The sequence below is a fragment of the Mus caroli genome, chromosome 11, assembly GCF_900094665.2.
Source record: "Mus caroli chromosome 11, CAROLI_EIJ_v1.1, whole genome shotgun sequence".
Classification (NCBI taxonomy): Eukaryota; Metazoa; Chordata; class Mammalia; order Rodentia; family Muridae; genus Mus; species Mus caroli.
In genome coordinates, this window is record NC_034580.1 from 56,285,621 (window position 1) to 56,290,660 (window position 5,040).

Sequence of the window (5,040 nt, forward strand, 5' to 3'; positions counted from 1 at the left end):
ATTTGTAAAGCACAGATCTGAGTGTATACAAGGGTACTTCAATACAGGGCTCTGAGGTAATTAAATGTTTAATTCATCGATGGGATGTGTTAGAACTGCTGAAGGCAGGGTCTAGTTAAAGTGGGTCACTGGGTTACTGGTGGGGTGGGAGTCTTAGGAGCTATCACCTACTCTAACCCCTTCCTGTGTGCTGCATCAGGCACCTAGAAACATGGAACCAATCTGCCTCTGAAACTCTGGTCCTTCTTTCCCATAAGGTATGCTCACAGGTAATGAAAAATCTTACTAACACAGATTCTAAGAAATATTTTTAAGGTTAAAATCCATGCCTTAAACAACAAAGAATTTATCGGCAATAAAGACTTAAGGCTTAAAATTGAGGTCCTTGGTAATTGTCTTATGACTGTCCCTGTTTACATCTGACCAAGCTGCCACAACGTAGCACCATAGGCTAAATTAAGAGATCCAAGTGTACACGAGCTTAGTTTCTTCTTCATTCTCTTCTTGGCTTGTGATGGGCATCCTCCTCCGGCCTCTTCATGTGGTCCTTGCTGGATGTTTGGGTCTTGGTCCACTCACCTAATACACACAAGTCATAAGGGACTTCGTTATAACTTAATTTTGTCACTAAAAAGCCCCTTTCTATAAATGGTCGTCATGGGGGCAGGGCGGGGGGGGGGTGTCAGGAGTTGAGATTCAACATGTAACACCAGGGAAAACAATGTAGCCAAGTAGGACTGGTGAGTGAATTTGGAGACACCAAAGAACTCTGAAAGGCTGGCACAGTCCAGAGGCTGGATATAAAGCACAGAAAACTGAACACAATCTCCTAAAAATAACCACAAAGGCAGAATTTGCAGCAGTTCTTGGACCTGGTTCTAGCAGCTGCCATGGAGAGAGATCCAGAGGTAGAGAAACAGGGACCACTCTAAAGAGTGGGAGAACATAGACTGCCAGGCTGCGGGTTTATCTCCATCAGAGCACGTGGCTCACCCGACCGCAGCTTTTCTGTACCTGCATTCTGTACCGTCCATTCTTTCTTTCCTTTGTTGCAGTTAGGTAAATTTCAAAGCTGTGCCTGTCGCAGCCGGGTTACTTCCTAGTCTCCTGAGGGACTAACAGGCTGAACTACCAGTTCCCATGGCACAGAAAAAGCCACCATGCCTTCCCCATCAAGGTGGACTACCCTCCTCTCACCATCAGCCAGAACAGATTCTAGGTCCCTTTTGTCAGCTATTGTGTCACAGCCAGGAAAGGAACCCAATACTGAGTGAGGAGCTCCAGAAGCTGCCCTGGTTGGCCTCTAACCCCTGAGCTAAAGCAGCCCTCCTGCCTCCCAGTTACCAACACAAGCACATGCCTCCCTACTGGATTTTCATAGCAGTTTCTTCCTTTTCTCTTTCTTTCTTTCTTTCTTTCTTTCTTTCTTTCTTTCTTTCTTTCTTTCTTTCTTTCTTAAAGATTTATTTATTTTATCTGTAGCTGTCTTCAGACGCACCAGAAGAGGGCATCAGATCTCATTACAGATGGTTGGGAGCCACCATGTGGTTGCTGGGATTTGAACTCAGGATGTTTGGAAGAGCAGTCAGTGCTCTTAACCGCTGAGCCTCCAGCCTCCTGCTTTCAGTTTCTTATATGGAACTTAGAACAAAAGCCTTATGTGTATACGTGTTTCTGTGTGAGTGTAAGCCACATGTGCATAGATGTTTGTGGAGGCAGGAATAGTGGGCTGTGTCCCCCAGAGCTGGAGTTACAGATAAGCTGCCTGATGCAAGTGTTGGGATCTGGAAGAACACCAGGTGCTCTTGACTGAATCATGTCCCCAGCCCCACATGGAACTTTTGGCAGCTATCACAGCCGGACTTAGGGGACCCAGCAAACATTTGACAACGTTTTAAGGAAGACAAAATTCAAACATGCTCTGCCCACCTTTATAGCTATTAAGTCCAGAGGATGGGTTGTGGGATAGGGGAGCAGAGACTGGGTCACTAACTAATGTTGGAGACAGCAAGAAAGGAGAAGAAGGTGGCTGGTGAATCCAGAAGATAGCATGCAGTGAGAATTCTGGTTCCTTTAAAAACATAGGAATGTTATGAGAATATGCTTTCATTTTAATCCCAAGTGTGAGATAAGGGCCTGCTTCAGATTGTCCACAGCAGCTGACTATGATTTGCCTCGTGCTCTGGCAGGGGTGTGATTTTGCCAGCTGAAGATAGTTTCTGCAAGTGTATGATGTTTGGAATTCTGGGGACTCTTGAAAGGGTATATAAATGCAAGAGCCCCAAGAAAGGTGTGTCCACAGCTCCTGCTCCTTCTGCTGCTGGTGGTGGCTGATTGCTGGGTGGAGATATCTTGATGACAAAGATCAAAATTGCCCCAAGAAACATAATCAGCAGGAAGTAGTCTAAAGAGGCCTACGCCCCCTTTCCCCTCTAACCTTCTTTCTCTCCAACCTAGTGTTATGTGATTGCACGGAATAAGAGTAGAGAAGGGTGGTAGATATAGTAGAAATAGGAACCCAGGAAGCAGCCAAAAGTCCGTCTACAATATCATAAGCATCCTTTCAGATATTCACACCTGCCAACCATAGAAGGTGGGAATGAAGTGTTCACTGCTGGGGTCCTCACTGCTGTCAGCCAACTCATCCTCACAGATCATCTCCTAACCCCAAGTTAAACTTGAGGCTTGATTCCAGATGGTTCCCCTCTTTAGTACCAACTCCATGCCAACTCCCAACTGCCCACCATGACCCTCTGTCTAGAAAGTCCAAGCATCCAGGAAGTTGAGAAACATGGCCTTTTGGTATTACAACAACCCCACACTTCACAGCTGGACCCAGGCCCCTGAGACCCCCTCTGGAGTGACAGGAGACCAGATACAGCCGGTCTAATGTCCAGATGGGCAGGAACAGGGCTAGAAGATGGCTGTGCTCCAGACTTCTGCCCATAGCCCTCCACTGACCAGATGGCCTGTAATCTCCTACAGAAATCAGACCAGCAGGACAGTGTGGGATTCTGGCAGTACCAGGCGTTGGCAACAGACAAGCCTCTGTTCCGATATAGGTTCTGTCACCTCCCTGGGTGCAGCCCCTCCCCTGCCTCAAGCTACCTCCTTAGAATAAAAGGGCTAATGTGGTCACCCCTGCAGGATGGCAGAGAACTGAGCACAGCATGTGCCCAACAAAACCTTCTCTTCACAGCCTGGTGGGGAAATATGCTCCTCCTGCCTCACGGTTCCCAGACCTTCCTAGCACCGAGAAGCCTTGCCCTGACCCTTAGACCCCTAGTCCCATGACCTCACTCCTTCCTCTTTGTCAAAGGAAAAGCTGAGCCCTACTGAAGTAGAGCTTTGGGGAGCAAACTTAAGGAGAGAAGGGGGCAGTTTTCTATAGCTATTATGCTAATAATAACTGTCCTGAATGTTTGCCGGACTCCTTCTAATATGCTGTCTTTCAGATACTCATCCAACACCTCCAAAGGGGGGGCTATTGGCTCCACTTTGACTGAGGCAGTCCGCATAACTCACAGCCAAGCCCCCCTGACCTCCAACACACTGATTCCCCCTACCTTCTATGCCTACTGTAGTGTTTCTCCTTGTTTCTCTGAACCCCAGTCAATTGCTGTACTCCTTTATGGCATCCCAGGCCATGACAGGGCAGTAGCCCCAGCCATTTCAGCAATCTATAGGGTCCCATGCTTGCTGATGAAATCCATGTAGAATCACTGTAAAAAGTTGGGCAACAGGAAATGAACTCCTGACCGCAGAGGTCAGGAAGGAGGATGTCAAAAGAGCTTCTGCTTCTAACAATGGGGCTGATGGCAGAGAGTGGGGCTTCCCTATCTGTGTCTGGCCTAACCTGTCCACCTCAGAGGAAGAGAGTAGCAGCTGAGACACCCCAGCAAATTTGGATGTGACCCACTCAGTCTATGTCACACTACTTAAGGAAGGGATAAGGGAGCCTGGCCATCCTGGCCACAACTTCCCCATCTGCCATTCACCAACCTATCTGCAGCCAGCTCGAGTTTTTAAATAGGAAAACGAAAACACATCTCTGTTGCATTAATTATTAACACTACTCAAGTCTCCTGCCAGCAGTGGCATGTGTTCCTCGCCCCCTGCCCAATATTACAAACTCCTGAAAGAAAGACACACACATACACACACACACACACACAGCCTTATATTTAATATGCCCGAAGCAGCTTAATGGCAGGGCCACTCCCAAGCCTCCACAGAGCTAGCACACTCTCCTGTCTGATATTCCTGAATTATTTACTTACTAAAACCTATATTCCATCCTGGCCACCCTAGACCCAGGCCTTCAGCCCTCCTGGGCTATGATCCCTGACTCTGACATGTTGGCAGTCTTTCCATCAGTCTATCCTCAAGCCTAATCCTCCTGCTTCCCTGGGTATGGTGGTACTCTATCCTTCCTCAGATTCTCAGGTCCACACATACAGAAGGACTGGGGCATGATGCTATGTGTTAAGTTACACCATTTTATGATTGCTTAAGAGGTTATCCACTTGCAGGAAGATAGTCATCTATTTATATATGCCTATAATTCTAGAATTGGGGGTACTGACAAGTAGACTTCAGTGGCTCACTGAACAGTCAGCATAGCTGAAATGGCAAGTTTCCAGTCCAGCGAGAGATGCCGATTCAAGGCAGAAGTCAGTACAACAGAGAGCAATAGATAAAGACACCAGACATCCTGTCTGGCCTCCCCCACGCACACAGGCATGTACACTCATGTCCATGTACCACACACAACACAACATACATCATATGTTACACACAATACACCATATCTACATCAGACCACACAACGATACACTACACTCAATATGTTACAGGCACATACAGTATACCACGTATATAATACACACACACACACAACACTATACACACAGTACACCACCTACATACATACAACACTGATAACATATGCAAGACAAACATACAAAGACTCCAGAAGGCAGAGAGAAAGCAAATGGGCCAGGGAGTTCTGAGTCCCAGATGGCCACTTCCCACCTCCTC